Source organism: Phyllobates terribilis, unplaced genomic scaffold, assembly GCF_046119375.1.
Source record: "Phyllobates terribilis strain yellow unplaced genomic scaffold, ASM4611937v1 Scaffold_2__4_contigs__length_985480577, whole genome shotgun sequence".
NCBI classification, from domain to species: Eukaryota; Metazoa; Chordata; class Amphibia; order Anura; family Dendrobatidae; genus Phyllobates; species Phyllobates terribilis.
The window spans coordinates 678,007,089-678,021,003 of record NW_027362762.1 but is presented as its reverse complement, the minus strand read 5'-3'; the positions used below and the strand labels follow the sequence as shown (position 1 = coordinate 678,021,003).

Here is a 13,915-nt window from a genome sequence, read left to right as displayed (position 1 = left end):
ATAGAACGGATCATTTGCCGCACAATGCTTTCATCGATGTTTAGCAACTCTTCTGGTTCATTTCATACTTATTGTAATTGTATGTTTAGTTCAGAAGAAAAAAATGGGAACATTTAAGAGTTGTGTAGGAAATTATTTTCACTACAGATGTAAGGCCCAAACAGAGATGTTGGTCTGTTAGGTGACAACCAGGCCTTTGCTTGGTCTGTCTGATGAGGTCTCAGTAGAATTAGTTTGAGAATCCCTGTCCTAAACAGTGTAATATCTCTATGGCCATCAAGTTGCACCATAAATGTTCAGTGGAGCTGAGGTCAGGTGACTGTGAAGGGAAGTCCATGACCCTTTTCTGGTCTTCAAGTAGTTTGTGCAATACTTTGATGTGTTATTCAAAATACATTGGTGAAAGGTATTCTAACAATAGTGCTGGATATAGCATTCTCACTATATAAGTAATACATTTCATAACTGTGTATAGATTGGAATTACCATGTAAAGATAAAGACATGTCAAGTGAATAGTGATGAGCGGACAAGTTCGGATAAAGGGTTATCCGAGCATGCTCAGGTGCTAACCGAGTATCTTTGGCGTGCTCAAAAAATAGGTTTGAGTCGCCGCAGCTGCATGTCTCATGGCTGTTCGACAGCTGCAACACATGCATGGATTGCCTGTTTGTTGGTCAGTCCATGCATGTGTTGTGGCTGTCAAATAGCCATGAGACATGCAGCTGTGGTGACTCTAACCTATTTTCCGAGCACACCAAAGATACTCTACAAGTGGCAATAAAGTACTTGGTATACTACCTATCAGATGTTCATGGCATATTATGTGATGATAAGGGCAGATTTATAAAAATAGCCTAAAATAAAAACTGTCTTTGTTGATGAGTCTATACTAGCCTCCAGCTAAGAGAGTTGTACTTCAAGGGACCCTTACAGGTGATACATGCTTCCCAAAACACAGGCATCATGTATAATACACTAGTTCTATCATTACAGGAAGATATTTTTTACTCTGAAGCACTATGGTGTTAAAACATATATTTATAAGTCGGCCAAGCACTGTGTGGCTTGGATGACTATTCCAAGAGGATGGTACATGGTGGCTTCATATAGCCCAGCGCCTTTTGAGTGACAGGTCTCTCCACCTGTGCGTGTTTAGGTGAGATCTGTTATTGAAAGAGAGTGCAGCATGGAGAAATGGCTGGAGACCGTCCACTTGGACTAGTCACCTGAGCCGCATGGTCACTAGCTAGCTTCTAAATGTTGTTTTCTCTGAAACATTGCAGTGTTTTACAGTGAAACACACCTGGCTGAAATGATAACGTCAGCGTCTGATATATGATGCCTGTGGTTCGGCCAACATGTATCTGCTGTCAGGTTCCCTTGAAGTACAACTCTCTTAGCTGGAGGCTAATACAGACACATGATTCATCTAACACAGATAGACAAAGGTATTGGTACTTATCTCTTATTCATTAAATTCAGGTTATTTTCTTTAAGTCCCATTCACATAGGTTTATAAAATCAAGCCATGTAGGCTGCATTCATGTATTGTGGCCGCAGTGATTTCTTTTGAAAATTGCATTGTGACCGCAACATGTAAACGCAGCCATACAAACATATGGGAAAGAATGGGTCAATCAAAGGGTATGTGCACATGATGACTTTTAGAAATGTTTTTTTTCTGAAGCATCTTTTTTGGCGCTTTGCCAAATGTACTACCATAGGTGTAACATTTTGTCTAATTTAACTGTAACCCACAAAGTTAGGTGCATCGAGGAAATCATCCAGCGCTTTTTTGAAAGTTGTTATAGTGTCGGCCATCACTACCTCTTGTGGTAGGCCATTCCACAGTCTGACTGCTCTGACTGTAAAGAACCCTTTCCTATCTAGCTGCCGGAATCGCCTTTCCTCCACCCATAGTGAGTGTCCCCTGGTCCGTACTATGGTCTTTGGAAGGAACAAGTCATGTGCTAGTCTTTTGTACTGACCACACATATATTTATACATGTAAATGAGATCTCCTCTGAGGCGTCTTTTTACTAAGCTAAACAAGCCCAACTTTTTCAACCTTTCATCATATGAGAGGCCTTCCATCCCTTGTAATAATCTAGTTGCCGCCTTTGAACTGACTCTAACTTCTGAATATCCTTTTTAAAATGTGGAGCCCAAAACTGGATCCCATATTCAAGGTGTGCCTCACCAGTGATTTATAAAGGGTTAACAGTGCATGGTAACATAAAAACAATTGCTGCTAATTTAATGCGGGAACAGAAACATACACTACACCAAGTAAAATTGCATAACATGAAAACGTGCCAAGGAGAGCATACAAAGCTGTAAATATGAATGACCTATTAAAGGGGTTGTCCTGTCAAAAGTGATAAGTCTGCGGTCACTCTGTGTGACTGCAGACTTATGAATCCCCCCAGCGCAGGCACTGCCGGTATGAGACCTGGTAATGTAGGGTATGTATACGTTTTACGCTGAGCTGAGCTATGAGCTATGAACACTGCTGTTAATCACTTAGATGTCGTTGTCAATCACTGACAGATATATTTAAATGGTGAGTGCGCCCTGGCTCCCACTGGATGTCCACGATTGCTTAGATGGTTTACTATGGCAGCAGGAGGCTTGTTGAAGGGATGCCTTCCTACCATCTTAGTACCACTAGCAGAAGATTGTTATTTTTACTATATGCTGCAATAGTATGGTAGTACAGTATATAGTTAAGCAATTGGATAATCATAGATTCAAATCTCACAAAAAAAGGAAAAATGTAAAACATTTTTTAAAAAAAAATACAAAAATATAGAAATTCAAATCTATATTCCTCCATTAAAAATAATAATAATAATAATAATAATTAATAAATAATAATAATTAATAATAATAAAACATTTGGTAACACTACATCTGTAAAAGACCATTCTATCAGAATATTCAATTACTTAACCCATACGGTAAATAGTATATAAAAAAAAACAGAACTGGGTTTTTTTTGGTTCACACATCTCCTTAAAAAAATGCAATAAAAAAATAATCAAAATATCATATGTACCCCAAATTGTTATCAATAAAATCATCAACTGACCACACAAAAATATGCTCTCACATATCTCCATTGATGCAAAAAATAAAACTGTTACGGGTGACAGAGAATGGTGACATTAACTCTTTTTTTTTACAAATTTCAGAATTTTATTATCACTTAAGGGAAAATCTATGCATGCAATTGGGTATCATCCTAATCATACTGATCTAGAGAATCGTGTTTCCAGGCCATTTTTTACCATACAAAGAATATCTTAAAATCGAAAACCCAGAAATAAATGTTAGAATTGTGTTTTTTTTCACTATTTCATCCCACTTTAATTTTTTGGGTCAATCTTCAGCATGTTGTATGCTAAAATGGATGGTGTAATTCAAAACTATAGCTGGTCCCACAAAAAAACATGCCCTTATGCGACAATATTGAAACAAAGGAAAAATAAAAAATGTTATGAATCTTGGAAGAAAGGTAGGTAATATACAAACATGAAAATGGAAATTTGCTGTGGAAGCAAGGAGTTAACATCAGCAGCTGCAAACTATGGTAGGTGCAGGGTTGTATTCACACCTGGCCTTTAGAGCCTGTTGGGGCCAAATGTTCCCTCTGGCCCATATGAAAATACTATTCCTTTTAAAGACCCATGATAGTTGGTGGATTTTGCTTTGGGACCACAAGCTTCAAGTTATGCAACTGAACATCACAATGTGCGTCGGCAGATTCATGGCATGGGTGTCAATGGCTGAGTATTTGAGTGCAAGTCTTACATCACGAAGAATAATGCCAAGCGTTGGATGGAGAGGTGTAAAACTCTGCAACTGGACTGTGGAACATTGGAGATATGTTCTTCGGAGGGACAAATCATGCTTTTCTTTTGAGCAGTCTGATGGATGAGTCTGAGTTTCAACACTGCCAGGAGAACGTTATCTGCCTGATTGCATTGCGTAAACTATAAAGTTAGTAGAGAAGAGATAATAATATAGACCTGTTTTTCATTGGTTGGCCTAGATTCCTTAATTCTAGTGAAGGGAAATATTAATTCAGGATACCAAAACATTTTGTACAGATGTATGCTTCCAACTTTGAAGAAACAGTTTGGGGCAGACCCTTTCTTGTTCCAGAGTGACTATGCCCCAGTGCCCAAACTAAGTTCTCGAATGGCATGCTTGGGTAAGTTTGGTGTGGAAGAACGTGATTGGTCTGACAGAGCCCTGGCTTCCACCCCATTGAAAACCTTTGGGATGAACTAGAGCAGAGATTCTGCGCCAGGCCCTGTCGCTTAACATCAGTGTCTGACCTTATAAATGCTCTCCTGGATGAGTGGACAAAAACTCCCACAGACAAACTGCAAAATCTTGTAAAAAACCCTCCCGGAAGAGTGGAAGCCCTCCTGCTGTGTATAGATGGATACATGTGGCCTCCTGCTGTGTATAGATGGCTACGTGCTGCTTCCCGCTGTCTCTGGGGGGGCGCTGTGCGGCCTCCCGCTGTATCTGGGGGATGCCGTGCGGCCTCCTGCTGTGTATAGATGGCTACATGCGTCCTCCCGCTGTGTATAGATGGCTACATGCGGCCTTCTGCTGTGTATAGATGGCTACGTGCGGCCTCCAGCTGTGTATAAATGGCTACGTACGGCCTCCAGCTGTATCTGGGGGGCACCATGCAGCCTCCTGCTGTGTACAGATGGCGCCGTGTGGCCTCCTGCTGTGTATAGATGTCTATGTGCGGCCTCCACTCGCTGTGTATAGATGGCGCTGTGCAGCCTCCTGCTGTGCATAGATGGCAACGTGCGGCCTCCTGCTGTGTATAGATGGCTACATGCGACCTCATGTTGTGTATAGATGGCTACGTGCGGCCTCCCATTGTGTATAGATGGCTACGTGCGGCCTCCTGCTGTGTATAGATGGCTACGTGCGGCCTCCTGCTATGTATACATGGCTATGTGCGGACTCGTCCCTCTGTGTATAGATGGCGCCGTGCGGCCTCCTGCTGTGTATAGATGGCTACGTGCGGCCTCCCGCTGTGTATAAATGGCTACATGCAGCCTCCCGCTGTGTATAGATGGCTACGTGCGGCCTCCTGTTGTGTATAGATGGCTACATGTGGCCTCCTGCTGTGTATAGATGGCTACGTGCGACCTCTCGCTGTGTATAGATGGCTACGTGCGGCCTTCCGCTGTGTATAGATGGCTACGTGCGGCCTCCCGCTGTGTATAGATGGCTACATGCGGCCTCCCGCTGTATATAGATGGCTACGTGTGGCCTCCAGATGTGTATAGATGGCTACGTGCGACCTCTCGCTGTGTATAGATGGCTGCGTGCGGCCTTCCGCTGTGTATAAATGGCTCGTGCGACCTCTCACTGTGTATAGATGGCTGCGTGCGGCCTCCAGCTGTGTATAGATGGCTACGTGCGACCTCTCGCTGTGTATAGATGGCTACGTGCGGCCTCCTGCTGTGTATAGATGGCGCCTTGCGGCCTCCTGCTGTGTATAGATGGTGCCCTGCGGCCTCCCGCTGTGTATAGATGGCACCGTGCGGCCTCCTGCTGTGTATAGATGGCACCGTGCGGCCTCCCGCTGTGTATAGATGGCTATATGCGGCCTCCTGCTGTGCATAGATGGCGCCGTGCGGCCTCCTGCTGTGTATAGATGGCTACGTGCGGCCTCCTGCTGTGTATAGATGGCACAGTGCAGCCTCCCGCTGTGTATAGATGGCTACGTGCGGCTTCCCGCTGTGTATAGATGGCTACGTGCAGCCTCCCGCTATGTATAGATGGCACCGTGCGGCCTCCCGCTGTGTATATATGGCACCATGCAGCCTTCCGCTGTGTATATGTGACACCGTGCGACCTCCTGCTGTGTATAGATGGCTACGTGCGGCCTCCCGCTGTGTATAGATGGCGCGGTGCGGCCTCCTGCTGTGAATAGATGGAACCGTGCGGCCTCCCGCTGTGCATAGATGACTACATGGGGCCTCCCGCTGCGTATAGATGGCTACGTGCGGCCTCCCGCTGTGTATAGATGGCTACGTGCGGCCTCCCGCTGTGTATAGATGGCACCGTGCGGCCTTACGGGTGACAGAGAATGGTGACATTAACTCTTTTTTTTTTTACAAATTTCAGAATTTTATTATCACTTAAGGGAAAATCTATGCATGCAATTGGGTATCATCCTAATCATACTGATCTAGAGAATCGTGTTTCCAGGCCATTTTTTACCATACAAAGAATATCTTAAAATCGAAAACCCAGAAATAAATGTTAGAATTGTGTTTTTTTTCACTATTTCATCCCACTTTCATTTTTTGGGTCAATCTTCAGCATGTTGTATGCTAAAATGGATGGTGTAATTCAAAACTATAGCTGGTCCCACAAAAAAACATGCCCTTATGCGACAATATTGAAACAAAGGAAAAATAAAAAATGTTATGAATCTTGGAAGAAAGGTAGGTAATATACAAACATGAAAATGGAAATTTGCTGTGGAAGCAAGGAGTTAACATCAGCAGCTGCAAACTATGGTAGGTGCAGGGTTGTATTCACACCTGGCCTTTAGAGCCTGTTGGGGCCAAATGTTCCCTCTGGCCCATATGAAAATACTATTCCTTTTAAAGACCCATGACAGTTGGTGGATTTTGCTTTGGGACCACAAGCTTCAAGTTATGCAACTGAACATCACAATGTGCGTCGGCAGATTCATGGCATGGGTGTCAATGGCTGAGTATTTGAGTGCAAGTCTTACATCACCAAGAATAATGCCAAGCGTTGGATGGAGAGGTGTAAAACTCTGCAACTGGACTGTGGAACATTGGAGATATGTTCTTCGGAGGGACAAATCATGCTTTTCTTTTGAGCAGTCTGATGGATGAGTCTGAGTTTCGACACTGCCAGGAGAACGTTATCTGCCTGATTGCATTGCGTAAACTATAAAGTTAGTAGAGAAGAGATAATAATATAGACCTGTTTTTCATTGGTTGGCCTAGATTCCTTAATTCTAGTGAAGGGAAATATTAATTCAGGATGCCAAAACATTTTGTACAGATGTATGCTTCCAACTTTGAAGAAACAGTTTGGGGCAGACCCTTTCTTGTTCCAGAGTGACTATGCCCCAGTGCCCAAACTAAGTTCTCGAATGGCATGCTTGGGTAAGTTTGGTGTGGAAGAACGTGATTGGTCTGACAGAGCCCTGGCTTCCACCCCATTGAAAACCTTTGGGATGAACTAGAGCAGAGATTGTGCGCCAGGCCCTGTCGCTTAACATCAGTGTCTGACCTTATAAATGCTCTCCTGGATGAGTGGACAAAAACTCCCACAGACAAACTGCAAAATCTTGTAAAAAGCCCTCCCGGAAGAGTGGAAGCTGGTATAGTTTCAAAGGGGGGACTTATTCCATAATAATACCTATGGATTGAGAATGGGATATCATGAAAGCTTCAGTACATGTAATGTGCAGGCATAGGCGGATTATAATGAGGGCTACCACCAGACTGCCCTCATTATAATATGTGCAGCGCCGGCGGCAATGCGGCACATACCGGCAGGCAGAGGCGGGGGGCCCCCGGACAGCTCCCGCAGTAGCTGCGCAGGGCTGCTGCTTCTTCTTCGGCCGGGCCAGCACTGCACCTGTTAACTTCCCTGTGTGCTGGCCCGGCCGTGTCACAGCTAGGAGACACGGCCCTGTACGTGGCAGTATCTGCTAGCATGACGTCACGCAGTGCGCGCTGCTCTGCTGCACCAGAGAGGAGCTGGACGACTGGAGCTGAGCCGGGGGATGGTGAGTGAGTGTGTGAGTGAGTGACTGAGTGAGTGATTGAGTGTGTGATTGAGTGTGTGTGTGCAGGCAGATATCATTGTGTAATGTCTGCTTATATGTATTTTTGTGTTTCAAATGTGTTTATGCGTGTATGTATATATCTGTATATGTTTGTGTGTGTGCGTGACTGCGTGCGGCCTCCCGCTGTCTCTGGGAGGGCGCCGTGCGGCCTCCCGCTGTATCTGGGGGATGCCGTGCAGCCAGATGCTGTGTATAGATGGCTACATGCGTCCTCCCACTGTGTATAGATGGCTACATGCGGCCTCCTGCTGTGTATAGATGGCTACGTGCGGCCTCCAGCTGTGTATAAATGGCTACGTATGGCCTCCAGCTGTACCTGGGGCATGCTGTGCGGCCTCCTGCTGTGTACAGATGGCGCCGTGCGGCTTCCTGCTGTGTATAGATGTCTATGTACGGCCTCCACTCGCTGTGTATTGATGGCGCCGTGCAGCCTCCTGCTGTGTATAGATGGCTACGTGCGGCCTCCTGCTGTGTATAGATGGCTACGTGCGACCTCATGCTGTGTATAGATGGCTACGTGCGGCCTCTCGTTGTGTATAGATGGCTACGTACAGCCTCCTGCTGTGTATAGATGGCTACGTGCGGCCTCCTGCTGTGTATACATGACTATGTGAGGACTCATCCCTCTGTGTATAGATGGCGCCGTGCGGCCTCCTGCTGTGTATAGATGGCTACGTGCGGCCTCCCGCTGTGTATAGATGGCTACATGCGGCCTCCCGCTGTGCATAGATGGCTACGTGCGGCCTCCTGCTGTGTATAGATGGATACATGTGGCCTCCTGCTGTGTATAGATGGCTACGTGCTGCTTCTCGCTGTCTCTGGGGGGGCGCTGTGCGGCCTCCCGCTGTATCTGGGGGATGCCGTGCGGCCTCCTGCTGTGTATAGATGGCTACATGCGTCCTCCCGCTGTGTATAGATGGCTACATGCGGCCTCCTGCTGTGTATAGATGGCTACGTGCGACCTCCAGCTGTGTATAAATGGCTATGTACGGCCTCCAGCTGTATCTGGGGGGCGCCATGCAGCCTCCTGCTGTGTACAGATGGCGCCGTGTGGCCTCCTGCTGTGTATAGATGTCTATGTGCGGCCTCCACTCGCTGTGTATAGATGGTGCTGTGCAGCCTCCTGCTGTGAATAGATGGCAACGTGCGGCCTCCTGCTGTGTATAGATGGCTACATGCGACCTCATGTTGTATATAGATGGCTACGTGCGGTCTCCCATTGTGTATAGATGGCTACGTGCGGCCTCCTGCTGTGTATAGATGGCTACGTGCGGCCTCCTGCTGTGTATACATGGCTATGTGAGGACTCGTCCCTCTGTGTATAGATGGCGCCGTGTGGCCTCCTGCTGTGTATAGATGGCTACGTGCGGCCTCCCGCTATGTATAGATGGCTACATGCGGCCTCCCGCTGTGTATAGATGGCTCCGTGCGGCCTCCTGCTGTGTATAGATGGCTACATGTGGCCTCCTGCTGTGTATAGATGGCTACGTGCGACCTCTCGCTGTGTATAGATGGCTACGTGCGGCCTTCCGCTGTGTATAGATGGCTACGTGCGGCCTCCTGCTGTGTATAGATGGTGCCCTGCGGCCTCCCGCTGTGTATAGATGGCACCGTGCGGCCTCCTGCTGTGTATAGATGGCACCGCGTGGCCTCCCGCTGTGTATAGATGGCTATATGCGGCCTCCTGCTGTGCATAGATGGCGCCATGCGGCCTCCTGCTGTGTATAGATGGCTACGTGCGGCCTCCCGCTGTGTATAGATGGCACAGTGCAGCCTCCCGCTGTGTATAGATGGCTACGTGCGGCTTCCCGCTGTGTATAGATGGCTACGTGCGGCCTCCCGCTATGTATAGATGGCACCGTGCGGCCTCCCGCTGTGTTTATATGGCACCATGCAGCCTTCCGCTGTGTATATGTGACACCGTGCGACCTCCTGCTGTGTATAGATGGCTACGTGCGGCCTCCCGCTGTGTATAGATGGCGCGGTGCGGCCTCCTGCTGTGAATAGATGGAACCGTGTGGCCTCCCGCTGTGCATAGATGACTACATGGGGCCTCCCGCTGCGTATAGATGGCTACATGCGGCCTCCCGCTGTGTATAGATGGCTACGTGCGGCCTCCCGCTGTGTATAGATTGCACCGTGCGGCCTTTCCGCTGTGTATACATGGCTATGTGCGGCCTCCTCCCGCTTTGTATAGATGGCTACATGCGGCCTCCTGCTGTGTATAGATGGCACCGTGCGGCCTCCCGCTGTGTATAGAAGACTATGTGGGGTCTTCCGCTGTGTATAGATGGCTATGTGCGGCCTCCCGCTGTGTATAGATGGCTACGTGCGGCCTCCTGCTGTGTATAGATGGCTACGTGTGGCCTCCTGCTGTGTATAGATGGCTACGTGCGACCTCTTGCTGTTTATAGATGGCTACGTGCGGCCTCCCGCTGTGTATAGATGGCAGCATGTGGCCTCCCGCTGTGTATAGAAGGCTATGTGGGGCCTTCCGCTGTGTATAGATGGCTACGTGTGGCCTCCTGCTGTGTATAGATGGCTACGTGTGGCCTCCAGCTGTGAATAGATGGCTACGTGCAGCCTCCCGCTGTGTATAGATGGCTACGTGCGACCTCTTGCTGTGTATGGATGGCTACATGCGGCCTCCCGCTGTGTATAGATGGCAGCATGTGGCCTCCCGCTGTGTATAGAAGGCTATGTGGGGCCTTCCGCTGTGTATAGATGGCTACGTGCGGCCTCCTGCTGTGTATAGATGGCACCGTGCGCCTCCCGCTGTGTATAGATAGCACCATGCGGCCTTCCGCTGTGTATAGGTGACACTGTGCGGCCTCCTGCTGTGTATAGATGGCTACGTGCGGCCTCCCGCTGTGTATAGATGGCTACGTGCGGCCTCCTGCTGTGTATAGATGGCTACGTGCGGCCTCCCGCTGTGTATAGATGGCACCGTGCGGCCTCCCGCTGTGTATAGATGACACCGTGCGGCCTTCCACTGTGTATAGATGGCTACATGCGGCCTCCTGCTGTGTATAGATGGCACCGTGCGGCCTCCCGCTGTGTATAGAAGGCTATGTGGGGCCTTCCGCTGTGTATAGATGGCTACGTGCGGCCTCCCGCTGTGTATAGATGGCTACGTGCGGCCTCCTGCTGTGTATAGATGGCTACGTGTGGCCTCCTGCTATGTATAGATGGCTACGTGCGACCTCTTGCTGTGTATAGATGGCTACGTGCGGCCTCCCGCTGTGTATAGATGGCAACGTGCGGCCTCCCGCTGTGCATAGAAGGCTATGTGGGGCCTTCCGCTGTGTATAGATGGCTACGTGCGGCCTCCTGCTGTGTATAGATGGCTACGTGTGGCCTCCAGCTGTGTATAGATGGCTACGTGCGGCCTCCCGCTGTGTATAGATGGCTACGTGCGACCTCTCACTGTGTATAGATGGCTACGTGCGACCTCCCGCTGTGTATAGATGGTGCCGTGCGGCCTCCTGCTGTGTATTGATGGCGCCATGCGGCCTCCCGCTGTGTATAGATGGCACCGTGCGGCCTCCTGCTGTGTATAGATGGCACCGTGCGGCCCCCTGCTGTGTATAGATGGCCATGTGCGGCCTCCTGCTGTGTATAGATGGCGCCGTGTGACCTCCCGCTGTGTATAGATGGCGCCATGCGGCCCCCTGCTGTGCATAGATGGCTACGTGCGGCCTCCCGCTGTGTACAAATGGCACCGTGCGGCCTCCCGCTGTGTATAGATGGCACCATGTGGCCTCCCGCTGTGTATAGATGATACCGTGCGGCCTCCCGCTGTGTATAGATGGCTATATGCGGCCTCCTGCTGTGCATAGATGGCACCGTGCGGCCTCCTGCTCTGTATAGATGGCTACGTGCGTCCTCCCGCTGTGTATAGATGGCACCGTGCGGCCTCCCGCTGTGTATAGATGGCTATGTGCGGCCTCCCGCTGTGTATAGATGGCACCGTGTGGCCTCCCACTGTGTATAGATGGCACCGTGCGGCCTTCTGCTGTGTATAGGTGACACCGTGTGGCCTCCTGCTGTGTATAGATGGCTACGTGCGGCCTCCTGATGTGTATAGATGGCTACATGCGGCCTCCCGCTGTGTATAGTTGGCGCCGTGCGGCCTCCTGCTGTGTATAGATGGCTACGTGTGACCTCCCGCTGTGTATAGATGGCTACGTGCGGCCTCCCGCTGTGTATAGATGGCTCCGTGCGGCCTCCCGCTGTGTATAGATGGCACCGTGCGGCCTCCCGCTGTGTATAGATGACACCGTGCGGCCTTCCACTGTGTATAGATGGCTACGTGCGGCCTTCCGTGTTTATAAATGGCTCCGTGCGGCCTCCCGCTGTGTATAGAAGGCTACGTGCGGCCTCCCGCTGTGTATAGATGGCTACGTGCGGCCTCCTGCTGTGTATAGGAGGATTGTGGCAGCTCATATTGTGTGTAGGGTCTCATACTGTATATAGGGGATGTCAGCATACTTAATTGTGCTCAATATTAAGTCATACAATTAAGGTAAAAAAATTATTATAATATATTAATATTGTGCCAAATTAATTTCACGTGAACTATCACATGATCTATCACAGGGGATCATGTGACATGTCACATGATACATCAGGTGTGTGTGTTTGTGTGTTTGTGTGTATGTGTGTGGGAGGGTGTGGGGGGGCCTGCGCCTTCTAAACTGCCCGGGGCCCTTGCTACTCTTAATCCACCCCTGTTTGTAGTTCTTTGGTCCATATAGTGCATAAGCTTCTGGCCAAACACTAAGCATGATTTAATTTCTGAAAGCAGGAAGCGACGACGTTGTGATCTGTACATGTGTGCAGGCTAACACATTCATTATTGCTTTGAATAATAAAGTGCTGATCCAGGCTGTAGATATAGAAGACTTCCATAAACAGTACCTCTGTCATATCAAGCTTAATGCAGCCCTGAAGCCACATAAGCACTTTCCATTCTGCCGATAACATCTGAAATTCCCTGTCCTTGTTCTCCTGAGCTGTGAGGTCTGATGGGCCGAAATCTCGGTGATGGAGCTCAGCATCTAATCTAATCTTACTGTTGTTTTTTTAATGAACATTTGTTTTTTTAGCAGGGAGATTATGCTGAATCCAAAACAAAGCTCATAGTTAAGGCATGGCGGTGACGTGATGGAAGGAATGGATGGCCAGGTCTGGGAGAGCTGCAAACTCAGCGGTCTCACAGTGAGTGAGGGTTAAAGGTGGGGTGGGCTAGAAGTATGACACAACTGTTGTCTGCCGGTGCCAGAACTCAAAAGGATACCTACATTAAAATTCAGATGTACTTCTGCATTGGGTCTATGTAAATGGCTAGTCTACATTATCTTACTTTCAAATGTAATCAGTTTACAATATAATCAATTATTTCAAGCTACACTGTTTATTTTTCAGCTTCCAAAGGAAATACAGAGACCTTTTATTCTCTATCAATAGGTTTAACCAAGGTCAGATACAGTTAACGTGTATTGGGTTATAGAGTTGCTATCTAATAAGAGGACGACCTAGTGCACAAAGGATCAGGGTGTCGAGCATGCGTGTTCACTTTCTAGGAGGGACTAACATACTGTCCTAAGGCTGCAGGTGCACAGTGTAAAGAAAATGCAGATTCATTTCAGATTTCTCATATTCATAGGACAAAGAAATTTTGCCCATGGCTAACAAACATACATGGTTTGTGATTCTTTTCTGGGAGACTTCCTCTTAGATTATCATTGAAAACCATCCTACTATTGTTAATATCAACAATTGTTAATAAAAACTTAAATAAGAAAAATATGATTATATCACATGCAAGATTTTAATACAGTCAAGCACATCTAGGATCTTAAAATATATAGTATAGGCATCAATATGGTGGTTACTATGTAGAGCAGCAGAGTTAAAGGGGTTATCCAGGACTATATCATTTTTTTACTGCATGCTTAAGTACTAACAGACAGATAGTTGCTAACTAGCTGCCTATTGTGCCAATCTCTGCGGGCACAGAATGGTCACAGAC

General features: G+C 48.0%; 1 protein-coding gene across 1 annotated transcript in view; it reads right to left on the bottom strand.

Moving 5' to 3' along the window:
- CD34 (CD34 molecule) overlaps positions 1 to 13,915 on the bottom strand; it is a 134,440-nt gene that overhangs the window by 95,976 nt on the left and 24,549 nt on the right. The window lies entirely within an intron of this gene.